This window comes from Pelodiscus sinensis, chromosome 1, assembly GCF_052426305.1.
Source record: "Pelodiscus sinensis isolate ZL-2025 chromosome 1, ASM5242630v1, whole genome shotgun sequence".
Classification (NCBI taxonomy): Eukaryota; Metazoa; Chordata; order Testudines; family Trionychidae; genus Pelodiscus; species Pelodiscus sinensis.
Genome location: NC_143052.1, coordinates 343819839 through 343847244, shown reverse-complemented (window position 1 = coordinate 343847244; position 27406 = coordinate 343819839). Strand labels below are relative to the sequence as shown.

Here is a 27406-nt window from a genome sequence, read left to right as displayed (position 1 = left end):
TGGCTGTGCATCACCATTCCCAGCCCAGGTGAGCTGTAGGAGGTGGTGTCCCAATTCACGCAGTGTCCATTGGCTGGAGATGGTGCTCCACCATGAATGGGAGGTCCAAGCGGCTGTACCAGTGGAGGTGGATGTAAATAAAGCATTGGCAGCCTGCTGGGGCTAACCCTGGTGAACCGTGTCCGCTTTGTGGGTTGGATATTGCCCACCACTGATGGAACTAGAAGTTTAGTGTTAGTGCTGCTGCTATTACAAATGCTACACGTGTTCTCAAATTTTAGTGTTGCCTTCTATGATAATCTTTGGATAATGTTGAATGCTGTTAATTATTATTAAAATTTAATTACTTTGTTGTGTAAAACACAAATTGGCACCTTTTTACAGCACATGGACCGCCCCTTCTGACCAAGGCCCTGCCCTTCCAGGATGGCCCCCGGACACTTCTCAAATTTGTGCAATGGCCCCCCTTTAAAAATTATTGCCAACCTCTGTCCTATGGCATTTCTGATTCAGGGGGTGCATTTTCCGTAGGCCCAATCCAGTCAGTGGGAGCCGCTGGATGGCTCAGGGCCTGTGTGACTATCTTCACTAAGCAGGAAAGGCCTGAGACACAGCAAGCCAGGTCACTGAACCTCCGTGTCAGTGACCCTGGCGGGCTGGGGTGTCATTGCCCTTAGCTGGGTTTGACTCTCTCCAGCCTGCACCCTGCCCGCTTGCTTACCTGAGCCCAGAGGGACGCATGTTGGTGGGCAGAGCCTGCTGGAGAGATTTCCATGATGCCCTGAGGCATTACGCAAGAACATAAGAACGGCCATACTGGGTCAGACCAAAGGTCCATCTAGCCCACTATCTTGTCTGACAGTGGCCAATGCCAGATGCCTCAGAGGGGGTGAACAGAAACAAGTTATCATCAAGTGTTCCCTCTCCTGTCATCCATTTCCAGCCTGACAAACAGGCTAGGGCCACCATTCCTAACCATCCTAGCTAATAGGCATTGATTGATCTAATCTCTATGAATATATTTAGTTCTTTTTTGAACCCTGTTAAATTCCTGGTCTTCACAACATCCTTTGGCAAGGAGTTCCGCAGTCTGACTCTGCGCTGCTTGAAGAAAAACTTCCTTTTGGTTGTTTTAAATATGCTACCTATTAATTTCATCTGGTGACACTTAGTGCTTACGTTATGGAAACAACTTTTCCTTATTCACTTTTTCCACACCAGTCATAACTGTATAGACCTCTATCATATCCCTCCTTAGTCTCCTCTTTTCTAAGATGAAAAGTCCAAGCCTTTTTAATCTCTCTTCATATGGGACCCGTTACAAACCCCTAATCATTTTTGTTGCCCTTTTCCTATGCCAATATATCTTTTTTAAGATGAGGCAACTTCATCTGTACACAGTATTCAAGATGTGGGCATACTATGGATTTATATAGAGGCAATAAGATATTCTCTGTCTTATTCTCTCTCCCCTTTTTAAATGATTCCTAAAATTCTGTTCTCTTTTTGACCTCTGTTGCACACTGAGTGGATGTTTTCAGAGAACTATCCACAATGACTCCAAGATCTCCTCTTGGGTAGTTACAGCTAAATTATTCCCCATCATATTGTATGTATAGTTGGGATTATTTTTTCCAAGGTGCATTACTTTGCTTTTATCAACATTAACTTTCATTTGACTTTTGTTGCCCAATCCCTTAGTTTGGGGAGACCTTTTTGAAGCTCTTCACAGTCTGCTTTTATCTTAACTAGCTTGAGCAGTTTGGTATCATCAGCAAATTTTGCCACCTCGCTGTTTACCCCTTTCTCCAGATCATTTATTAAAAAGTTGAATAGGATGGGTTCCAGGACAGACCCTGGGGGGACCCCACTAATTACCTCTCTCTAGTCAAAAGACTTACAGTTTATTTCTACCTTTTGTTTCCTGTCTTTTAACCAGTCCATGAGAGGACCTTTCCTCTTATCCCATGGCAACTTACTTTACTTAAGAGCCTTTGCTGAGGGACCTTGTCAAAGGCTTTCTGGAAATCTATGTATACTATGTCCACTGGATCCCCTTTGTCCACATGTTTGCTGACCCCCTCAAAAACTTGGCATCTAAACAAGAGTGGCCTGATCTTCAGGGGTGCTGAGCTGTCACAAATCAAGGCAGGGACTCAGCACCTGCAGAAAAACCATCAGACCTTTTGGGCTTGATTCTGTGAGGGGCAGAGCTCCCACATCTGGAAGTCAGCTGGCGTGAAGGTGCTCAGTACTTCACAGAATCAGGCCCTTCCTGTTTGGCTTCCCCTGGGGTTTGCCCTTGATGGCTACACTCTCTCGAGTGGGGTGATGTTGGCAGGTGCTCTGCATTCATGTGGCTGCTAGTGACTAGGAGACAAGGTACAGAGTGTAGCTGAATATGCAGCACGAAGGTCTTTGGGAATTCATGTTGACAGGGTGTCAGCCAGCTCACATGCAAGTTCTGACGAGGAAAGCTTTGCCAGGCTGGGGCCAATGGGTTCCTGATTTTCTTAGGGTGTCTCTAGGGTTCAGTCACCGTGCTGGGTTTGGCAGGGTGCCTCCAGATTGTGCTTTCTCCAGGCTGCAGCTGCTCGAATGACTCAGTGTTAACCTGCTTGTCCTTCTCTTTCACAGATGTTCAGACTGCTCCCTCCTCCCAGCTGTGTGACAAGAGTCCTGGTTGCTCTTCCCAGCTGTGCCACTGATCACGTTGCCTTGCTCCGTGCCTCAGTTCTCCCTCCACCTTTTGTCTGTTTGGCTGATACTCCCCTTCATTCAAGGACTGTTTCTCACCATGTGTTGGTACAGGGCCCGGCCCAAAGGGGGCCTGATCTCAGTGGGGGCCTCTCGAGGCTACCATGATACACATAAACTTCCTTTTCAATGGGCTGTTGTATCAGCATGATCACTAAATCCAGATCCACCCAACTATCTAACCTGACCTAGGCATGCAAGTTAAATTATCAGTTTGGTGAGATGGGAAGGAATTCTGCCAGGCACATTTGCACTGATGTTGGTGGCCACTCCCAGAAGCAGCAGCACGTTCAACCTGGGGCCCCACAGCTCTCAAAAAGGAGCAAACTTCCTGTCTGCCTGCCCCCCCCCCAAAAAAAAGCTTGGATGGTCCAGCTGACTACCACAGTCAAGTCACAGCTGCACCAACCCAGAGCATCTTTCAGAAAGGGGCTGTCGGCCTATAGGGCCAAGCGATCACTAGAGGAGATATTCATCCTGCGTAGATGCCCTAGGAAAAGGAGTAGGTACCACTCAAATGCAGCCCTGTGCAAGACCCCTAGCATAAGGCCTGTAGGCTTACACAGGTCTAGTGTTGGGTCCCTCCTCTGGATATTTCATCTTATAAGCAAGGGCAACTAAGAGCCAATTTCACCTAGATTGGTATATAGCCCCCATGATTGCACCCCTCCCAATCACTAATGCACTTACCCTCATAGCATTCTTATGAGGCAGGGCAGGGCTATTAACACCATTGCACAGATGTGGAGGAAGTGAATAAGGAAAAGTTATTTTCTTGCTCTCATAAGAGCTGGGGGTCACCAAACAAAAATTAATAGGCAGCAGGTTTAAAACAAGCAAAAGAAAGTATTTCTTCATGCAGCAAATAGTCAAGCTGTGGAACTCCTTGCCACAGGATGTTGTGAAGGTCAGAACTTCGACAGGATTCAGGAATTCAGGAATTCATGGCCCATCAATGGCTATTAGCTAGGATGGGTCAGAATAGTATCCCTAACCTCTGTTTGTCAGAAGCTGGGAACGGGTGACAAGGGAGGGATCACTTGATTACCCATTCTTTTCATTCCCTCTGGGGGCACCTAGTATTGGCACTGTCGGAAGACAGAATAATGGGCTAGATGGACCTTTGGTCTCACCCATTATGTCTGTTCTTATGTCGTGGAAATAAGGCCCTGAGAAGCTAAGTGACTTGCTATCCTTCCTCACCAAACACCACAGAAAGAGCAGGGTTCAGCACTGCACTTCAGCTCCTTGATTGCTCATTTTAGGGCCGGGAGACAGAGACAGAGACCGTTCTTTGGGCCTGTAGCACTAGCAGACTAGTTACATGCGGAAACTGTTGGGAGGGTTGAATTCAGCCAGGACAGAAGTTTTCAAGAATCCAAAGCAATAGAATTTTGAGCTTTGGAAGCATTTTTGCTGCAAATGATTTTTCCCTTGCAGGGGAACATGCCAAACAAAACAAGCAGCAAAAATATAATGAATTCTACAAGGCAAACACACATTGTACAAAAAGGCCATAATGGTAGAGCTGGCCCGGGCATGTAAAATTCAGAGCTGAACTAAAGTGAGGGGGTTCAGGAGTGGGGTGGGTTGGAACAAGCCCGTGTCTGACAGAAAGCAACATGATTTTTCAGAGACAGCTGCCCAGAGCACCCCACATAGGACACCCTAAGCCTGGGTACATGCTGGATACTTAACTGTGGCAAGAAAAAAAAAACAAAAAAACAAACAAAAAAAAAAACAGAAACCAGATCATGAGCGAGTCTTATCCCCAAGGAACAGAGAGCAGCAGGCAGCCAGCTGGCTAGAAAAATCCCCAAGTAGCTGGCTAGAAGACAAGATCCTCGCCTTCAATGGGAGGGAGGGGAAGAGAGATAGGAATGAAAGAAATTAACAGTATTCTGGAAAAGAGGGGTGGGGAGCCCCAGGAGAGGCTGCTCTCCAAGGTACCTACAATTACCAAAGGAGGCAAGGCTATTTCCAGATCCGCAGGGTATTGAACTCCATGTTTCACGGTGATATCTGGTCAACATTCCGTAAGGGTCTGACCAGGGGACAGTGAGATTTGAGGTGCAAGACTTCTGCCCTACTATGAACCTAGGTCGCTCATGAAGCTCTGCCAATGAGCTAAAAGGGTGGCTGCTTTCGCTGCTGGAAACCGCCCGTTACAGAGTGTGTGAGGTAGCCGCGTTGGTCTCTACATGTAGGCAAGACAAGACGGATCACTTGTCTTGGTGAGAGAGAGAAGCTTTGCATGACCTTGATGGCTTGTTGCCAGGTAGGGGAGGCAAGCTCCTCAGACAATAGCCCCATCTATACTCCAGCCCTCCTCCTCTTGGGCCCCATGCCCATGCTGCCCAGGCCTGGCCTCCTCTGCTTTGCCTCTCCCCCTCCCTCCCTTCATGCTCACCCCTCCCAGCCAAATCCCTGAACCCAAATGTAGCAAATGATATTTGAAAAAAAAAAAAAAAAAAAGTTAGAAGAGTTCTTCCCCTCCCCCCCCCCAAAAGAAAATGAAGCACGTTTTCCATTGCCCACCAGATTGTGAAGACTGGACATGCTGAAGGGATCAAAGCACTAAATTTGGGAATAAAAGAAAAAAGTCAGTCACAGGTTTGTGAGCTGGATGCTCTCTTTCGAAAAAGCACAGTTTGCATTACATAGCACCTTTTTTCAAAAGAGCACTTTCGAAAAAAGGCATTATTCCTCGTAAAACGAGGTTTGCTGCGGTCGAAAAAACTGCTGCATTCTTTTGATTTACTTTGGAAAGAACGCAGTAGCAGTCTAGACGCAGGTAAAGTTTTTTTTAAAAAAGGCCACTTTAGAAAAAAGCCTGCAGTCTAGACACATCCAAGAGGTCATTCTTCCACTCTACTCTGCACTGATAAGACCTCAATTGGAGTATTGTATCCAGTTCTGGGCACCACATTTCAAGAAAGATGTGGAGAAATTGGAGAAGGTCCAGAGAAGACCTGCGGCTCTTGTACATTCCAAAAGGAGAGGAGCACATTTTAGCTAGGATTCAGATTTGAGGAGGGAGAGCCCAGACTTGGATGCTCCATAAAATGCGACAGTGTTACACTGGTTAAGAATTAAAACCTGCCATAATAATACATGTAAGTGCTGTGGCTGAATTTGGAGAGGGGAATGCAGCAAATGAGTAGTCTGATAACACACCAGATGGGTCCTGGAACCAGAGAACAAGTCCAGATCCTACCCAAAACATGTGGGGATTAACACAATGCATGTGCCAAGGGTAGAAACTACTGCATCTTGTTTTCTGCTCAGCAAGGCTCAGCAGAACAATGCGACTGACTGAAATCGTAAACAACAACATCCTCCTACAGTTCTCCTCCAAGCATTTAAAGCTGCTTTACAAATTATACACAAGGATCACTCTAGATACAACTGAAATGTAGCAGCTGTTTGACAGCAACACTACATGATGCTTTAGGGCCGGAAGTGAAGATGACCTTATCTACAGGACACAGCAAGGGATGGGACATGATTACCTCAGAGTCGGAATAGGATTACCTCAGCTGCGATTTGAGTCCCCTCCCCAGGAGAGCCATGGGATCCTGACCGATTTGCAGTTAGTCAGGAGACCCCGTGTTATTTCTCTTTATCCAAAAGATGGCATCTCCAGCAAGATAGTTGTCCTTCATACCGTGCTGGGTTTCTGATATGACAGAACACTACCCCTTTAGCACCTTGAGCCTTCCGTGGTCCCTCATTCACCCCTATTCCTCTGTATCCTGTAGGGATCACAAGTAGAGGTGGCCAGGAATTTTTGGACATGAGGGTTTTTCATAGGTTTATTTGTTGTACAGGTTGCACCTCCCCAAACTGGAATTCTCTGGTCTGGCAACATCCGTGGTCCAGCAGGCCCAGGGATGTTCCTGGATCAGAGAACCCTGGTAGCCTAGTGGCAGGAGGGGCCAGGTTGAAGCAGTGGTATGGAGCAGGGGCTGTTGGCAGAAAGTACTGGGACTAGGACTGGGCTGGGGCAGCCCCTGGCAATGCAGAATTGGGCCAGCAACAACCTGTGGCAGTGCAGAGCTAGGGCCAGAGTCCCGGGCAGCCCATGGAAGCAGAACCAAAGCTGGGACTGATGGCAGCTTCCAGCAGGGTGGGGTTGGAGCCCTGGCCAGCTCATGAAAGTGGAGCCAGAGCCCGCAGGCTGCTACAGGGCAGGAGCCCACACTCAGCAACCTGCAGCAGGTGGACTGGGGGGCCCGGGATGGAGAAAGCCCCAGAGCCCTTGTTCCTGCAGTATCTAGATGCCAATTTGCAGGCCAACAACCAGTCATGCATCTCTGCTGCTCTGGGCTGGATTCAAACTGCTGGCCCACACCAGCAGGGAGAGACTATGCATCCCATCGCTAAGCCCTAAACTCCTTCTCTGTAAGCTACCCACCTCTTCCAGAGGGACTATACCAACATGGATTTCCCTTCAGCATGAGAGGACCATGCCGGAAGCCAGGCATCCCATTCTGTGGCTATTACACTAAGTGGATTTATTCCAAGCACCTGTGGGAACCCAATCAGCCCCAGCCTCCACAGAGCAGGATGCGACTGCACTAAGATGCCATCACGAAGGCAGTTGCGAGCCCCAGAACTCCAATTATTGATGCTGACCCTAAGCAGGGCACCACATGGCTACGCTGAAGCACTTACCACCAGTCCCTCAGGGATGTTATGGAACTGTGAAGGATTCATATGTTGTACAGGCCAGAAGGGACCATTACGGTCGTCTACTCTGACCGCCTGCACAGACGGCAGGCCAGAGAATTCAGCCAGCACTTCCCTCAACAAGCGTCTAAAACAGGATAACACTAGCACATTTACCTGGCGCTGTTTGGATCCGTAAGGAAGTGCTCAGGGCAGGGGGTTAAGGGCATGAGGGGTTCAGGAGTGTGTGTGTAGGAGGGTGGGACCTAAAGTTGTTCTTCCCTTCCCTGTCCCCGTCAGGGAGCGAGAGCAAAGCAAACAGCTTGTTTGCCCCTGCGCTCCCCAGCCAGAGTGAGGAATGTAGCAAACTGTACTTTCCCCTCGCTCCCTGACAAAGGGGAACAGCCAGAAACATCCCCATATGAATCCGGGAGGAGAGCTTCAGCCATTCTCCCTAAAAGGCACCCAGGGGATGGGAGGTTTAGGCAGTTCTGGAGGGGTGGGCGCCCCCAGCCAGCCCCTTTCACCTGCCTGGTGAGTCCGTCTCTTTGCTGTATGGTTTTCTGAGCAGCAATCCCATTCCAGGCACATCCTGTTTCCCGGCCACAACTAAACCCTGACCCTGCTTTATGTTATGATAAGAGGAAGCTGTGTGCTGATTTCGCTGGTCCTCACTCTTGCCTCTTAGGAGGAGTTCTTAAACAAAATCTCTCTCAAGTATATAGTAGACTAGGGTGGCCGTTCCCAACCACTGGTCCACAGACCGGTGCTGGGCCGCAAACCGCTGGCTGCTGGCAACTCTGGGGGCCAGGGCTAGGGTACACCACCCAGCACCTCCCCTTCTGCTGTGGCTGTTGGGAGAGGCGTGGCCTTCCCCACCTCTCAGCCAACCAGCACCGTGCAGGGGCGGGGTCTCCTCCTGGCCACGAAAGAGCGGTTTGCTGTGTGGCAGAAGGGCCACGAAGAGCCCGGCATGGCAGCCTTAGAGCAGCAGCAGCACTCAACTGGGAGGCAGCGCGGGGCTAGTGCCGTGGGGAGAGGGGGGCTGTTAGAGGCAGGGAGCTGGCACTGGGGGCTCTGGGGTGAAGCTAATACTGGGGAGCTTTGGGGGTGGGGCTAGTACTGGGGAGCACTAAGGGGTTGGGGCTCTAAGAGGTGGGGGGCTGACACCGGAGGACTCGGGTAATAATGGGGGGCTACAGAAGCAGGGCTGTCACTTTGGGGCTCTGGGCTAAATATTGGGGATTGGGGGCTGGACTGGGAGAGGCTCAGGGGGGTTGGGTGCAGTGGGGTTATGGAAACAGGAGGCTGGAACTTGGGGGGCCTGGTAGTGAGGGACTCTAAGGGGCAGGGGGCTGGCACTGTGGCATTTAGGATGGGGAGCAGGCACTGGGAGGCTGGCGGGGGTGTGTGTGTGGATGCAGGAGATTCTGAGGTCAGTGGCTGGTCTGGGGGTAGTGGGAAGGGTGGGGGCTCTAGGAATTAGGACTAGCACTGGGACCACTCTGGGGCCGGGGATCCACCAACAGCCCTGGCCCCCAGAACTGCCACAAACAGCTGGCTTCAGCTGCGGCAGCCATCCGCCATGTTGCCTCTGCTGGAATTGAAATTAGCTGTTTACAGTGGCTCTAGGGGCCGGGGCTTTTGGTGGACCGGTAACATTTTATTTGCATAACATATTCAAATATGCAAATAAAATGTTACTGGTTCGCCAGATGTTTGTGAATTGGTTTGTCAGTACGTGGTATAAAGAGAGGTTGGGAACCACTGAGCATAAGATTAATGAGAATGAGGCTAACATTGTGTTGCTCTACAAGGGTCTTACAAGCCTGATTGTAGCTGTCTTGCTCAAGATGGAGCCCATATTATGTTTGATATCCCCAGCATTCATGTCTCTAACACGAGGCTGATACTTTCCTACCTCCCCAGACAGACTGGAGATTAGTTTGCACAGTGCTTGGAGCTCCCTGGATGTAAGGTGCCATAAAAGTACAGGCTGAACCTCTGCAGTCCGGGTCTCTGGTCCAGCAACAGCTGGGGCCCAGAAGGACCACAGATGTGGAAGGATTAGAGAACCACAGCAGCAGAAGCTGCTGGTGGCTCGGCGTGGAGCCAGCCAGCGGGGCAACAAAGCATGCAGGCCAGCAGAGCCCATAGCCAGCGGGACAGGGAAGCTGGCCGGGATACCGGAACTTGTGGGGCAGCAGAGCCCACACTCGATGGGGCTGCCGGGAGCTCCGTGGGGCTGCCGTGTGGTCAGCGGGGCTGGGAGGTTGGGGAGAAGCTCTGATGGCTGGGGAGAGGAGCCCAGTGGGGAGGCTGGTGCCCCCTTCCCAGCCTTCTCCTGGTCCAGAAAAGTCCCTTGCCAGTCAGGTCCCAAGGGAGCCAGATCAGGGAGGTCCAACATGTATCATGTTACTTATGTCCAAAAGAGTAGAAGACGACAACTGCAGTCTTGCTATGTGACGCACTTGGAGCTCTAGGGAAGCAAGACAGTTAAGTCCTGGCAATTAGGGATGTTAAAAATGGTTACTCTTGTAACTACGTAGCTCTTAACGTTTTTAGCAGTTACACACTGGCTCTCCAGGAGTGGGACCAGCAGCCAGTGCACTCTTGACTGCTGGTCCCACTCTCAAGAAGCCAGCTGCCACCGCATGTGCCTGCTTCCGATAGAGAGGCCGCAGCACGGAGCAGCAACCGGCTCCCCAGGAGCTGGCATGTAACCACTGAATCTTATTAGTTACCCGTTTAAACTCTTACATCCCTACTAGTAGCGTGCTCTGACAAAGGAAGCAAGCAGGTCTTTGATACATTGCTAGAACTGGATCTCTTGGTCCTCTGTTCCCATCTTTTCTCCCTTATAGGATACTTAATCTCACAGGGACAAAGGAAGAACAAAACAGACCATCTTGTTAATCACCAAAGATCAGGGGTTGTTACAGACCCACCAACACTGTTGCACCGGGCTGTGATGTGAGCTACCCTGTTACATGACTTTTGCCTAGGAACAGAAGACTTATGCTGGTGTTATAACGGCCTATGGTCATTGATCCGTGAGCTGAGCATTCCAGTCAGATCTCCTCCCGCAAGCAAGGCTGGATCAGAGCTTGGATAGGTCACTCCTTCTGCGGCTCATAGGAGCTACGGCATAGGGTGCTGGCGGGTCGGTCAGCTGAGAGCTCGAAGCAAGCGAGGGCCAGCACTCGATGGGATGGCATTGTGTCCCTGCAATGTGGTCACTCTGGCACACTGCACCGATTGATTCCAAAACTCCACAGGATGTTCTGGGCACCAATGGGCAGAACACGATCCGCTTGGGGGGAAAATCAGAGCTCCAGAAAAACCTGATTCAAGGCAAAATCAGGGCACCCAGACTCGCTCCGCTGTCTACATGTATCGGGATACCCGATACACGTAGCCAGCAATAGGGTATCTGGAGTGGTCCCTTAGTATAAATAGCGCACGTTCTAAACAATCTGTTCCATCTTGTATTTAGCTATGAAACTCAAAGTGCCGGTCCCAGAGCTGAAGCAGAGCTCTGTATAGCTCGCAGGCTTGTCTCTCACCAGTAGTATCCGGTGTCAGTACTCTTCTTCTCTATTGCCTACTAATGATTCTTACCTGCCTCTTGACTATCCAGTCTTTAGGTGCTTATGACTATTTGTTTTTCCTGTTACATTCCAGCTCGGCTTTGCCCTTGATATTTTTATACCCACTGCCTCTTCTTGTCATTCCCCCCTCCCCCCCCCCGCCTTCTCCCCTATATATTTTAGGGGAGAATGATTAAAGGTCTAGAGAACATGACCTATGAAGGAAGGCTGAAATAATTTGGTTTGTTTAGTTTAGAAAAAAGAAGATTGAGGGGAGACAGGATAGCCGTTTTCAGGTATCTAAAAGGGTGTCATAAGGAGGAGGAAGTAAACATGTTCATCTTGGCCTCTGAGGATAGAACAAGAAGCAATGGGCTTAAACTGCAGCAAGGGAGGTTTAGGTTGGACATTAGGAAAAAGTTACTAACTGTCAGGGTAGTCAAACACTGGAATAAATTGCCCAGGGAGGTTGTGGAATCTCCATCTCTGGAGATATTTAAGAGTAGGTTAGATAAATGTCTATCAGGGATGGTCTAGACAGTATGGGCAGGGGACTGGACTTGACTGCTTGAGGTCCCTTCCAATCCTAGTATTCTATGATTCTATATTTTGGTTCTGGACATCCAACACTCTCGTCATCTGAAGGGGGTTGTGCCCACGAAAGCTCATGATACCATCTACATGTTTTGTTGGACGGGGAGAAGTGGAGAGGGAAATGAGCTCACTTGCTGCTGCTGCCTCTTGAAAATAAAACCGCACAGGAGAGACATCGCCAGCCTAGGAGCTATCGCCGGCAGCTGGCCAACCAAGCAGGGCTCTCGTCTGGGAAATGGGCATGTTTCAAAGCCAATGGGGAAAGCAAATGTGTTTTCCTATTAAATATTTCAGTGATGAAGTCTCCGGTCTGTTTTGCGGTGTACCTTTGTACAACGGGCATGCTGCATTGCCACACCACTCATTTTATTTCAGAAGGGTTTTCTGAGTAGTTCCAGGAAGGCAATGAACTTTTCACTAACTTTTTTTATTATTAAACTGAGGAACCCCCCCACCTCCATTCTGTGAAACAAGCAGTGTGACATGTAGCCACATCTGTCTGCTGTGAAGTCTATCACAAATTAATTCCCTTTGCAGCATGGTTTGGAGGAGATAAGTATTATCCAAGGTGCAAATGTTATCACCACCATCTGTTGAAGTAGTAAAAGCATCTGATGTGGTTTTGTTATGAGACAAGTCACTAAGATGTGATCATGGGGTTTCGATTGCTAACGAGTTTTACCTAATACAGTGCATGCAAACTGCTGTCTGCTCTGGGGATGAGGAAGTGCTCCTTATGCATTGAACTTGTTATGCCAAGAACTAGGTTTGATCAAACAGAGGCATAAAGGTCACACACCCCAGGAAGAAACAAGCATTTACACGATGGAATCCTTAAGCCTGATTCCCCAGGATAGCCAGAGACCCTGCACATCCATGTGAGTGTCTAGGCAACATCACCTAGTGGACAGAGCATTGGACTGGGACCCAGCTCTACTCTGACTCTCCCCCCGGCCTGTTTGACAACCATCACGGCACCTCAGTTTCCCCATCAGTTAAATGGGAATAATGTCGACCTTGTTTATAAAAGCACTTTGAGGGCTACAACTGGGGGGAGGGATAGCTCAGTGGTTTGAACATTGGCCTGCTAAACCCAGAGTTGTGAGTTCAATCCTTGCAGAGGTGATTTGGGGCAAAATTAATCAGGGATGGTACTTGGTCCTGCTGTGAAGGCAGGGGACTGGACTCAATGACCTTTCAAGGTCCCTTCCAGTTCTAGGAGATAGGCAATCTCCATTATATTAAAAAAAAGTGCTGCAAATGGGTAGAGATGGTAGCATTAACTAGAAGGGCCTCTTTCTGAAAGTGTTCAACATACCACTTCTGAAAGTCAGGTCCTTTTTAGATGTCTTAAGTTGGGCCCCCAAAGTCATCAGTCCCTTCTCAAAGGCTTGGCCTCGCCAGTTAAATTTCTTTCTCTTGCAGAAATAATGGCACAAATGAATCTCTACTCTCAACCCTACTGTTTTCAATGGTGTTACTATAGCAAAGAACAGAGCCCATCAAAACTACCATCTTCTATATTTATACATTATCACCTTTAGTCTAGAAGGAGCTCCAAGAGGCCAGTTATAACAAAGATCACTCAGCCGCCATTGGCATGCAGCCACCTCTAGGGTGGAACCTGGCACTGTTCTGCATAGGCCAACACCACAATTACTCAACCTGGGAAATAAAGAACAATCTCACCATGTAAAGCGATGGAAGGAATCAAGCAACCATAAAGTAGTTCTCAAAATTATATAGAACAATTTGCTGGTGAGTAATATAAAAAGCTGGCATTTTAATTTGCTAACCATTTGATTAAGAGAACAGGTTAAAATTCAGTCCTAGTACCGGAGTGACTTTGGAAGTGTTAACATTTGGCAGGGAATTCGCTCTGGTTTTTAAATGTTTCAGAAATACAAACACTAGAAAAGCTGCCTTTTTTGTGGGTCACTCAAAAATCATGGCTATTCCATTCTGCAGCCACAAGCTACAGCATATGCAGTGCTATACAACGCATGTGCCACCAGGCTGGGCTTCTACAGTTACCTTAGGAACAATGTCCCCTCTAGTTTTTTTCCCCCACCAATATGTGGAATAAATTGTATATGTAGAGAGGCATGTGTGGATGTGCACCACCAGTAGAAAAGTGGCTATGTGCACTCTGCAAATCAGTTGGGTGGCTGCACAAGCGCACAGCTTACGGAGAACACTGCCCAGAAGTCATGTACTTTGCTCAGACCATCCCTCTCTCTCTCTCCACTGTAGCTTGTTACTCTCGGGTCCCCTCCACTGGCATCACTTGCAACACGAGATGGAAAGTTTTCTAGGGTGGGGGCTGCATGTTACCAATTCTTGCCAAGGGCCTAACATGTAAATATAAACAATATTGTCAGTCTGCTTCCTATGTTGACCTAGAGCGGTGATTCCCAACCTTTTCACCCCATGGAGGAACCCCTAAAATAATTTTTCATATCCCGAGGAACTCCTACCTATGAAAACGTTTGGCCAGAAAAAGTTGACAGCGGGGAGCGCAATTCAATTACTGCTAAATCATTGTCAAAAAAACATATTCGTAAAGAACTGTTTGTCAGCTTACATTGTAAGAACAAAAAATTTATTTATTCCACAATTTCTTGCGAAACCCCTGACGATGGTCCATTGAACCCTGGTTGCGAAACACTGGCCTACAGCATCATTACAGAAAAGGCCCATAGACTTGAGTACCCCTAGCCTCAAAGCACTTTACATTAGAGCTCAGTATCATTATCCCTGATTTACAGATGGGGAAACTGAGGCAGGGAGCAGCACGATGCCTTGTCAGTAGCTCAGCAGCAAACAGAATCCAGGTCTCCCGAGTCCCCAGTCTAGTGCCATGAGTAGGGATGAACCATATGGGTTTCTATACACATGCCCATAAAACCCTGTAGAAAAATCTGTGAATAATTAGTTTTTCATAGCTTTGTGCAAGGGATAAAAGTTATCTATTCATTCTTTAGGAAAAACACAAAACAGATAGCAAGGTGGTAATTTTGAATTCAATTCTATGAGACTTTCCCATAAGGCCATACGTGCAGCAAAAATTGAGATTCCAAGTGTGTCTCCAATCCTTTGTGCAATGTCCTAGCCCTTTAAACATTTGAGCCCTCACTCCTTTTCTGTGCACAGCCTCTTGTGTGTTAGAGTCAGATTTGCAGCTGGAACAATAAAGAGAGTACAGAAGACAGCTCCCCCCATGTCTCTCTGGCTCTCCTGGCTCCACCGATAGAACACTGGCTGTCTAGTTAGCTCATGAGCTCTTTGGGGAAGGTACTGTCTCTTCTGTTTGTACTGCGCCTAGCACAATGTGTCCCTGAGATTGGTTAGAGCCTCCACTGCGTGGGTTCCCAAACTGGGGGGAGTGTGAAGAAATTCCAACGGGGTGCAAGGCGACCCCAGCTCCCCTGTGGATCCCCCCCCCTCCAATTTTTGCTGCTATTTTTGTTTTTCAGCCCCAGTCAGTTCCTTTTTTTGCTCGATAAGTTTTGCTGCTATGGGGGGGGGGGAGAGGGGGAGAGAGGATTCTCAAAATCAAAAAGGGGGCGTGATGCCGAAAAGTTTAGGAACCACTGCTCAACTGGATTGCCATCAAGCAGTAATATTTTGTAAAGAGCGAAAGATTAAAAAGCAGACTGGAAAACAATGAAGACGACCGAACAACATGCATTCGTATCATAGGGATAGAATCGTATTATAAAAAAGCCACAGGTGATCTAAAAAGCAACCCACTATTTCTCTAGGCTGTGAAAGAGTTTGTGCAGATTCCACTCTCCTGCCAGAAATGGAAGAGGATGTTTGTGCTCTCCTTTGCAGCAACAGAAAGCACACACATCCCCCAACCCTCCACCCACACTCCCCAAGCCCTCTCTGAAGACATTTTTAAGAGCAAGTATTCCAAATGTTCCCTGCACCTTATTAAAAGGCAGCTGGCATCGTCCAGGGTTTTGGTCTGAAAAGCACAAACAGATCAGCAAAAAAGACTTAATCTTTCCTGTTTGTAAGTTACCCCCGACAGAGGGAGTCCATGTCGGACACCAGATGTTAGAATGTTTGCTTTTCATGTAGATGAATGGCTCCAAAATGTCTTGACTTGAGAAGCTTTTCAGCCTTGTTACCCAGAAGTTGCTGAACCAGGGCAGGGAGAGGAAGTGCCAGAGCATCTCCTTGATCAAACGGAAGCAGCATTTCTGTTAAACAAAATGCACACATCTAGGATGGATGAGCTAGCAGGCAAGCTATGTTCTGTGTTGCCAGGGAAGGGACTAGGGTGGAACTGTTGGACTGAGCTATCACCTAGCATAGCCACACCTTACTGGGGATTACAGGTAGTTGCTGCAGAATTTAAACTTTCATTTTAAAACCAACCAGCCAGCCAGCCACCCTACCAGCAACACAACAGTGTGCTCTGCCTCCATTCATAGACTCGAAGATGATTAGGGCTGCAAGAGACCTCAGGAGGCCACCTAGTCCAAACCCCTTGCTCAAAGCAGGACCCACCCCAACTAAATCATCCCAGCCAGGGCTTTGTCAAGCGGGACTTAGAAACCTCTAGGGATGGAGATTTCACCACTTCCATAGGTAACCCATTCCAATGTTTCACTACTTCCCTAGTGAAATAGTTTTTCCCCAATGTCCGACCTAGACCTCCCCCCACTGCAACTTGAGGCCATTATTCCTTATTCTATCACCTGTCACTACTGAGACCAACCTTGCTCCAACTTCTGTGTCCCCCCCCCCTTTTCAGGTAATTGAAGGCTGCTATCAACCCCTGCCCCCATCTCTGTTGCAGACTAAATAAGTCCAGTTCCTCAGTCTAAGTTGTGTGCCATGGTCCTCTAATCATCTTCATTGCTCTTCACTGGACTCTCTCCAATTGGTCTATATCCTTTCAGTAGCGGGGCACCCAAAACTGGATGCAGTACTCCAGATATGGCCTCACCAGTGCCGAATGGAGGGGAATAGTCACTTCCCTTTATCTGCTGGCAATGCTCTATGTGCCATTAGCCTTCTTGGCAACAAAGGCACAGTTGACTCATATCCAGCTTCTCGTCCACTGTAATGCTCAGTCCCTATCTACAGAACTGCTGCTTAGCCAGTCGGTCCCCAGCCTGTACCAGTGCTTGGGATTCTTCCATCTTAAGTGCAGGAGTCTGCGTTTGTCCTTGTTGATCCTTATCAGCTTAATGGAGTGTTGATTCTGAAGCATAACAATCATGATTCCTTTGCTCCTAATTATGAGTACTGGAATGGGTTAGATTTCCAGGCTTAGCCAAGGAGTCCTTCAGCAGTTTTGGCTAATTACAGGAAGCACTGTCCAGTACAGTTCAGCCAAAAACCTGGTGACTGTTTGAATAATGACTTTCATAAAGCAACACTTTACTCCCCGATGATCCCCACCCAAATCCTGCTTCCATTTTAGTTAGTGGGTTCAACAGATGCACACACTGATCCTACACAACAATAAAAAAAAAAAAATCACCCACCATAAGTTACAAGACCAGACAAGACCGCTGTGATTGAGTCTGACCTTGTTATAACGCTGGCCACAGAACTTCCAAAAGACAATTTCTAGAAACAAACACACCCACCTCTGGAACACAAGGAACAGCGTTTTCATGTGACATGAAAGGGTCATGGCGGGAAAGCTGAATGCCATGGATCAATTCAGATTTCACAGTAACTGGTGTGTCCTGGCCAAAAGTGCCAGAGAATTTTTAGTATTAACTGAGGTTATGTCTACATTGTGCTGCTACTGCAGCGCTACTATGAGGTACATAGAGCAGCCGCTCTTTGTTGGCAGGAGAGAGCTAGTAATTTTGTTAGCAGGAGATGCTCTCCCGACAACAAAGCTCTGCCCATACTGGCGCTTTTTGTCGGTTATGGGATTTCCCTCACACTCCTGACAGACAAAAGTCGTACCAACAAAAATGCCATATTGAAATAGCCTAAATGTTATACCTCTCCCTACAGATTACACCTTCAGCTAGAGTTCAGCTCAGGCTTAATTTCGATGTCCAACCTACACACAAGCAAGCCAGAAGCAATCCTGAGCTGGATGAGCCCAAGAATATGGCTTCTGGCCCAACTCAACTTTCCATGCACGACCTGTGGACTGAGCTTCCCTGTGCACCCTGCTAAATATCCATGGGCAGCAGGTATGGTAGGTGGAGAAAGGTACTGCCTTCCCAAACCACAACCTGGCCCTATCCATACTCCACCCTCCAGAATGCCTACTGAGGCCAGAGCGGATGGGGGCTGGGCCCCACCAGCCCTCCCCATACTCTGGGGCCAGGGAGACTGGGGCTGGGCACCGCCACACCTTCCTGTGATGCTGGGGGGGATGATGTGGGGTCTGGGCAGAAAGGGGGAGCTTGCCTCTCCCACCCCTACCTTCACCCACCACCTATATAAATGTGCATATTAACAGTTTGTAGACTAAATCAAAGTACATTAATAATGTATGCTAGCTGTCTGACTGCAATGCTTTGATCCAAGTGCATACCTGGCTGAGGCAAGAACAAAGCGCACAATCAGTTTGACAGCAACAGATCTGTTTGTCCAAAGTGTATCGTTATCAACCCATGAAGATATCTTCCTGAACAAAGTATGAACAATAAAAAGATAGGAAAGAACAGCATTCATTTAGCGTAACGAGGAAGTAGCCCGTTTTCCATACAGACAGCTAAAAATATGGATGCCGTTCTTGATGAGACGTGAGTAGCAACACTGATTTCAAGATCTTTAAACAGCAAAATCATAGCTCTATTAATCTATGCATTCATAAACAACTAGCTTCTACAAGAGAGTTAACCAAAGTTACTAGTAGCAACAGGGGCCTCTTTTAGTCAAACCATTCTTCCTACTTATTTCATAGTTATTGATAGTCATGAGAAGAAAGGAATCTGAAATGTCAACAGTAAAGATTCAGGTATCAGTAGGGCTATGGTTTTGTCATGGAAGTCATAGAATCCGGGACTTCCAAAGATCTCTATGACTTCAGCCCATGGCAGCACCTCATCGCCTCCCAGATCCTACAAGCTGCAGCAGACCAGCCCCGAGCAATGGTGGAGGAAGATCCAGGAGCTCTGAAGCCCCATCAGTCTTCCATGAATTTTTCTTTATTGCCAGTGATAGAAATGTAGCCGTGTTAGTCTGGGGTAGTTGAAGCAAAATGCAGGACAATGTAGCACTTTAAAGACTAACAAGATGGTTTATTAGATGATGAGCTTTCGTGGGCCAGACCCACTTCCTCAGATCAAATAGTGGAAGAAAGTAGTCACAACCATATATACCAAAGGATACAATTAAAAAAAATGAACAAATATGAAAAGGACAAATCACATTGCAGAACAGAAGGGGGATGCGGGGGGGGGGGGGGTGGGAGGGGGAGGAAGGAAGGTAAGTGTCTGTGAATTGATGATATAAAAGGTAGGGAGAGTGGGATGTTTGTGAGTTAATGGTATTACAGGTGATAATTGGGGAAACTGTCTTGGTAATGGGTGAGATAATTCAAATTCTTGTTAAGTCCTTGTTGGCAAGTGTCGAATTTTAACATGAATGACAGTTCAGAGGATTCCCTTTCAAGTGCAGATGTAAAAGGTCTTTGTAGCAGAATGCAGGTGGCTAAGTCATTTAGAGAGTGTCCTTTCTGGTTAAAGTGGCAAGAAACTGTTTTCTCTTTGTGATCTTGTCTGATATCTGTTTTGTGGGCATTAATCCTTTGGCGAAGTGTCTGAGATGTTTGTCCAATGTACATAGCAGACGGACACTTTCGGCACATGATAGCATAGATTATATTTCTGGATGCGCAGGAATATGTGTTCTTGATCTTATAACTCACTTGGTTAGGTCCAATAATGGTATCAGCAGAATGAATATGTGGACAAAGCTGGCAACGGGGTTTGTTGCAAGGGAAGGTACCAGGGTTGGTATTAGTGTGGTATGTCCTGTGGTGGTTGGTAAGAATCATCTTGAGGTTAGGTGGTTGTCTATAGGAGACTATGGGTCTGTCTCCCAGAGCCTCTTTGAGCCAGTGACCTGTCTGCAACTTACTAAAAACATCCAGGACAAAAATCTTAGCCTTTGTTATCAAAGAACATCTTCTTTCATAAAGAACAGAGCAATTGCCAAAGGATACAAAACTTAAATTCCATACTAGGAATTCAGTGCTTCAGATGTATAGGAGTAAAACTCAAAATGTACAAATTAAAGGATGTTTTTACTATGCATTGCTGCAGATCATTCCCAGTGCCCACACCACCAGATCTGCTTTAGCATCCAGCTGTCCAGGCCAGTCTGATGCTCATAAATGATGCTCATGAAGTTATACCATAGTTCTAAAATTACTCCTCGTGCTCTCAGTTGATTCAAACTCACTCCTGTTTCTCCCAGTTAATAAGACTGTGAGCACTGCAAATTTCTGATGTGCACAGTTTGTTAATGCATGATGATCTAGTTCAGTTCCAGTCATAACTGAATCAAGTCTAGTTAATGCACAATGTATGCGTGCACCCTGCTGACAACAAGGGTTTATGTAAAAGAGGATATCCAGGAAAATAAATTTGAACTAACTAAAGGTGTGAATTTGTACTGGATTAGTTAAACCACATTAATCCCCCATGTGGACACTTCTAACATTAAACTAAATGAAAGCCAATTTAAGAAACGCTAATGGCAGGTCTACACTGCACACCCCACAGTTTGAACTAAGGGGATGTGCACTCAGGATAGAATCCAGGAGCTTTAGTCTTGTACCTGTTCACAATGCAGCACCTGAATGCACAGTTATTCACACCCAAAATTCTTGTCCACATGGGAATACTCAGGAAAATTAATCTGAATTAACTAAAGATATGAATTTAAAGTGAATTAGTTAAACCACATTAAATCACTGCATAGACATGCTCACAGAATTAAATCAGTCTTAGTTCAATATAGTTTTACTTGCTTCCATGTTTCAATTTCCGAACTAAACCAAACTAAGGTCGCTTCAATTCTGAGTAACGCATCCACACGGGGATTTAATGCAGTTCAAACTCATCCATTTTAAAAGTTCTTTTGAATTAATTTTTCTGAGTGTCTCTGTAGACACGCCCCAATTCTGAATAATAAACATTTATATAGTGTTCAATTGTGAGCTCTGCTCGTCACTCAAAAAAAAAATCAGGACTTTGTTCAGGACAAATTGGTCAATAGCCTTTGTTTTCAGAGGCAAATATTTGCACTGGGAACACAGGGGCCCTTTCCCAACTGTGCCAACACCCCACAGCCATGGGCCTATGTTCAGCAGAAATGCCACAGCAGCACTGTGTGGGGCTGGGACAGCTCCATGGGGCAGAGTTGGGGGCCAGTTGCCTGCAGGTGAGAGAGGCCCTTGGCAGGGGAAAGTTGATCAGTCAAGAGAAGTACTTGTGTTATTGCGGCTATAGACTCAGAGAGAAGCTGGGACAATAAGGTGGGGAAAAAACCCTGGGATGGGGGGAAACAAAGGGGAGCCATAAGGCCCAAGGGAGTGACGTTCCCGAGTCAGTTGGGGGCTGTTTGAGGGGCGTGTTTACACTCGCTTCTAAGGAGGAATTCCAAAGGGATTGGACGTTCAAATTAAGATCTCCAGAATTATCGCTATAAATGGGATCTGAGCTTTATGCTGCAGGGCTTCACCAATCTGTTAGACCAGGATGAGAGCTAGGAAGAGGGTAGGTTACCCCACAGAGGATCTTGCCCCTTCCCCTGAAGCATGTAGTGCAGGCCTCTGTCGGACACGGGGGACTGGGCTAGATGGTGGGTTTGAGTCCATTTGGTGATGTTCCTAATGTGTAAGAGATGTGCACCTTGACTGCTTGGCCAATATGTAGGGGCTGAAGGATAGAGAAATCACCAGTTTAGTGAGAAAATGCTGCTATCACATGCTGGCAGCTATCCAAGTGGTCCCTTGTTGCGCTGTTTCTGTGTAGAGCAGGAAATCTGGTATGTTTCACTCTTACTATCTGTCTGTCACTCTTCCTCATTTGCGACCCAAATTATCCCTGGCTCAGCCCAAGAATCTGACAGTCTCACTTTTATATTTCCAAATAATTCGTTGCTCTGCAATAAGAGCCACATTCTTCAACCACAAGTCAGGCCTCCAAAAATCATGCAGATGGCTTTAAAAATGAGAAGACAGACAATTTGAAGGTCTTTTCATGCGCCTTCTGGGATTTGAGCCTTGAGGATTCACATTTTTCAATATTTGCTCTGCAACAGCAAGGTCTAGACACTTACTTCTTTTGAAATACTAGCTGAAATTCTTCCATAGCTTGCCTAACCTAAGCTTTGGAGGCTTTAAGAAAAAAAAAATCAAATTATCACAAGTCTAGATAAAAGATAAAAATTGAAAGTTGGCAACTGTGCAAGAGTGAAGCCTAAATAATGGAGATTAGTCATTTTTAAAGGCACCGAACAGAATTTTACACCTTCTTATTGATTTAGATCAATGTGCTAGGAGACCTGTTCACCTTGATCCCGCAGCCTACACAAGCAGAAGGAGAACACACCTGAACAACGCTACAGAACATGAGGATGAGAATGGAAGGATGGCCCAGTGGTTAGAGCACTAGCCCAAGATTTGAGAAACCTGGTTTCAAGTCCCCACTGCTACAGATGCCTTGTATAGAATAATAGGACTGGAAGGGACCTCAAGAGGTCATCGAGTCAAGCCCCCCGCCCTCAAGGCAGGACCAAGCTCCACCTACACCATCCCTGACAGATATCTATCTAACCTGTTCTTAAATATCTCCAGAGAGGGAGATTCCACCACCTCCCTTGGCAATTTAATCCAATATTTGACCACCCTGACAGTTAGGAATTTTTTCCTAATGTCCAATCTAAACCTCCCCTGCGGCACTTTAAGCCCATTACTCCTTGTCCTGTCCTCAGAAACCAAGAGGAACAAATTTTCTCCTTCCTCCTTGTGACACCCTTTTAGATATTTGAAAACCGCTATCATGTCCCCCCTTAATCTTCTTTTTTCCAAACTAAACAAGCCCAGTTCATGAAGCCTGGCTTCATAGGTCATGTTCTCTAGACCTTTAATCATTCCTTGTCGCTCTTCTCTGTACCCTTTCTAATTTCTCCACATCTTTCTTGAAATGTGGCGCCCAGAACTGGACACAGTACTCCAGCTGAGGCCTAACTAGTACAGAGTAGAGCGGCAGAATGACTTCACGAGTTTTGCTTACAACACACCTGTTGATACAACCTAGAATCATATTTGCTTTTTTTGCAACAGCATCACACTGTTGACTCATATTCAACTTGTGGTCCACTATGACCCCTAGATCCCTTTCTGCCATGCTCCTTCCTAGACAGTCGCTTCCCATCTTGTATGTATGGAACTGATTGTTCCTTCCTAAGTGGAGCACTTTGCATTTCTCTTTATTAAACTTCATCCTGTTTACCTCTGACCATTTCTCTAACTTGCTAAGGTCATTTTGAATTATGTCCCTATCCTCCAAAGAAGTCGCAACCCCACCCAGTTTGGTATCATCTGCAAACTTAATAAGCGTACTCTCTATCCCAATATCTACATAATTGATGAAGATATTGAACAGTACGGGTCCCAAAACAGACCCTTGAGGAACTCCACTTGTTATCCCTTTCCAGCAGGATTTAGAACCGTTAACAACAACTCTCCGACTACGGTTATCCAGCCAATTATGCACCCACCTTATCGTGGCCCTATCTAAGTTATATTTGCCTAGTTTATCAATAAGAATATCATGCGAGACCGTATCAAATGCCTTACTAAAGTCTAGGTATATGACATCCACCGCTTCTCCCTTATCCACAAGGCTCGTTATCTTATCAAAGAAAGCTATCAGATTAGTTTGGCATGACTTGTTCTTCACAAACCCATGCTGGCTATTCCCTATCACTTTATTACCTTCCAAGTGTTTGCATAGGATTTCCTTAATTACCTGCTCCATTATCTTCCCTGGGACAGACGTTAAACTGACCGGTCTATAGTTTCCTGGGTTGTTCTTATTCCCCTTTTTATAGATGGGCACAATATTTGCCCTTTTCCAGTCTTCTGGAATCTCCCCTGTCTGCCATGATTTTTCAAAGATCATAGCTAAAGGCTCAGATACCTCCTCTATCAGCTCCTTGAGTATCCTGGGATGCATTTCATCAGGACCTGGTGACTTGCTGACATCTAACTTTCCTAAGTGATTTTTAACTTGTTCTTTGTGTATCCTATCTTCTAAACTTACCCTCTCTCTGCTTGTATTCACTACGTTAGGCACACCTCCAGACTTCTCGGTGAAGACCGAAACAAAGAAGTCATTGAGCATCTCCGCCATTTCCAAGTTTCCTGTTACTGCTTCTCCCTCCTCACTAAGCAGTGGACCTACCCTGTCCTTGGTCTTCCTCTTGCTTTTAATGTATTTATAAAAGGTCTTCTTGTTTCCCTTTATGCCTGTAGCTAGTTTGATCTCATTTTGTGCCTTTGCCTTTCTAATCTTGCCCCTGCATTCCCGTGTTGCTTGCCTATATTCATCCTTTGTTAGTTGTCCTAGTTTCCATTTTTATATGACTCCTTTTTTATTTTGAGATCGTGCAAGATCTCCTTGTTAAGCCAAGCTGGTCTTTTGCCATATTTTCTATCTTTCCTACACAGCGGAATTGTTTGCTTTTGGGCCCTTAACAACGTCCCTTTGAAATACTTCCAACTCTCCTCAGTTGTTTTTCCCTTCAGTCTTGCTTCCCATAGGACCTTACCTACAAGTTCTCTGAGCTTATCAAAATCTGCCTTCCTGAAATCCATTACCTCAATTGTGCTGGTCTCCCTTCTACCTTTCCTTAAGATCATGAACTCTTAAGGAAAGTGGGTAAGTTACTTAGCTTCTGTTCTCCACCTATATAATAAGGAAAACAGCAGTCCATGGGAGTGTTGAAATGACAAGTACAATTAAAAGATTATCAGGTGCTCATATGCTATAGTTGGGGTAGAAGAGCATAAAAAGTACCTATAATAGATATGTAGTTAAACCAAGAGTATAGGACATTGAGAGGGGCAAGCTCCAGTCGTGGCTGTGCCAAATCTTCATTGCAGAGGATGAGGGAAATTTCCAAACCTGAGCCATTCTTTTAGATGGCAAATCCAAGAAGCTGTCCAAAACTAAGGTGTCATTAGAGATGGCTTTGGAACAAACTGATAAATTCAAGAGTAATAAGGCATGAGGACCAGTTGGCATTCACCTAAGAGTTCCGAAGGAACTCAAAACGTGAAACGTCAGAACTACTAACTACAGTTTGTAACCTATCCTTTAAACCAACCTCTGTACCAGATGACTGGAGGATAGCAAGTGTGACACCAATTTTTCAATAAGGCTCCACAGCCAATCCTGGCAATTACAAGCCAGTAAACTTGATCTCAGTACAAGGCAAACTGGTTGAAACTATAGTAAAGAACAGAATGATCACACGATGACTCTTCCCCAACAAATTATGTTTAACATGGCTTTTGTAAATGGAAATCATGCCTCACCATAACTAGAATTCTATGAAGGGGTCAACAAGCATGTGGAAAAGGGGACTCCCGTGTATACAGTATATTTAGATTATCAGAAGCTTTTGACAAGGGTCCACACTAAAGGCTCTTAAGCAAAGTAAGCTGTCATAGGATAAGAGAGAAGGTCCTCTCATGGATTGGTAACATGTTAAAAGGCAGGAAACAAAAGATAGGAATAAATGGTCAGTTTTCAGAATGGCAACAAGGGAGTTGTACTGGAACCAGTTCTATTCAACATATTCATAAATGATCTGGAAAAAGGAGTAAACAATGAGATGGCAAAATTTGCAAAGGATACAAAACTATTTAAGATAATTAAATCCAAAGCAGACTGTACAGAACTACAAAGGGATCTCACAAAACTGGGTGACTTGGCAAGAAAATGGACAATTAAATTTAATCTTAGAATCATGGAACTGTGAGAGGTCATCTTGGTAAGCACTCATGGTAGGATCAAGTGCCCTGTAGACCATCCCTGACAGGTGTTCATCTAACCTGTTCTTCTCTGGACTTTCTCCATCTCTCTCCTAACAGGTGTGTTGTGAACAAGACACAAGAAGTCATTCTTCCGCTCTACTCTGCGCTAGTTAGGCCTCAGTTGGAGTATTGTGTCCAGTTCTGGTCACCGCATCTCAAGAAAGATATGGAGAAATTGGAGAGGGTCCAGAGAAGAGCAACAAGAATGATTAAAGATCTAGAGAACATGACCTATGAGGGAAGACTGAAGGAATTGGGTTTGTTTAGTTTAGAAAAGAGAAGATTGAGGTGGGGGGGACAGGATAGCAGTTTTCAGGTATCTAAAAGGGTGTCATAAGGAGGAGGGAGAATACTTGTTCATCTGGGCCTCTGAGGATAGATCAAGAAGCAATGGGCTTAAACTGCAGCAAGGGAGGAAAATGTTCCTAACCGTCAGGGTGGTCAAACACTGGAATAAATTGTCTAGGGAGGTTGTGGAATCCCCATCTCTGGAGATACTTAAGAGTATGTTAGATAAATGTCTATCAGGGATGGTCTAGACAGTATTTGGACCTGCCATGAGTCCAGTCCCCTGCCCTCAATGACCTCTCGAGGTCCCTTCCAGTCCTAGTATTCTATAATTCTTGAAACGTGGTGCCCAGAACAGGACGCAATTCTCCAACTGAGGCCTAATTAGTGCAGAGGGGAGCAGAATTACTACTTCTCGTGTCTTCCTACAATGCTCCTACGTACATCTGAGCATGAGGTTTGCTTCTTTGCAAGTGTCACACTGACACATTTAGTTTGGGGTTCTATGACTCCTAGATTCCTTTCTGCAGTACTCCTTCCTAGACAGTCGCTTCCCATTCTGTATGTGCGCAACTGATTGTCCCTTTGTAAGTCAAGCACTTTGCATTTGTCCTTATTGAATTTCATCCTATTTACCTCAGACCATTTTTCCAGATCATTTTGAATTATGACCCTATCCTCCAAAGCACTTGTAACCCCTCCCAGCTTGGTATCATCCACAAACTTTACAAGTATCCTCTCTGTCATTATCTAAATCATTGATTAAGATATTGAACAGTACCAGGCCCAGAAAGGATCTCAGCAGAACCCCACTTGTTTTGCTTTTCCAGCATGACAACCTTTGATAAACTACTTTCTGGGAATAGTTATCCAACCAATTATGCACCCACTTCCAAGTAGTTCCATCTAGGCTGCATTTCTGTAATTTGTTAGTGAGATGCTCAGGAGAGACTGTATCAGAAGATTTAAAACAAACAAATAGAAATATTTCTTCACACAACACAGAGTCAACCTGTGTAACACTTTGCCAGAAAACGTGAAGACCAAGACTTATGGTTCAAAAAAAGAACTAGGTAAGTTCAAGGACAATGCATCCATCAATGGCTATTAGCCAGGATGGTGTCCCTAACCCCTTCATGTCAGAGTCTGGAAGTGGGCAACAGCAGCTGGATCACTTGATTCCCTGTTCTGTTCATTCCCAATGGGGCATCTGGCATTGTCCACTGTTGGAAGATAGGATACTGGACTAGATGGACCCAGTGAGCATGTGTGAGGCCATACCAGTGGGGACAGGGCAAAACAGTGTGCTTCATGTTTGTGAGGTCACACCAGGTTGGGGGGGGGGGTGGAAGAAGGGAGTGATGTGCTCTGCAAAATGGCATCTGAGGTTATAATAGTGGGACACACCAAAACAGCATCCTGCTGGACTGGAACAGTGTTCCAGCAGGACTACACC

At 46.2% G+C, this 27406-nt stretch overlaps 1 protein-coding gene across 1 annotated transcript in view; it reads right to left on the bottom strand.

Moving 5' to 3' along the window:
• Window positions 1-27406, bottom strand: part of P2RY6 (pyrimidinergic receptor P2Y6) — a 76533-nt gene that overhangs the window by 30625 nt on the left and 18502 nt on the right. The window lies entirely within an intron of this gene.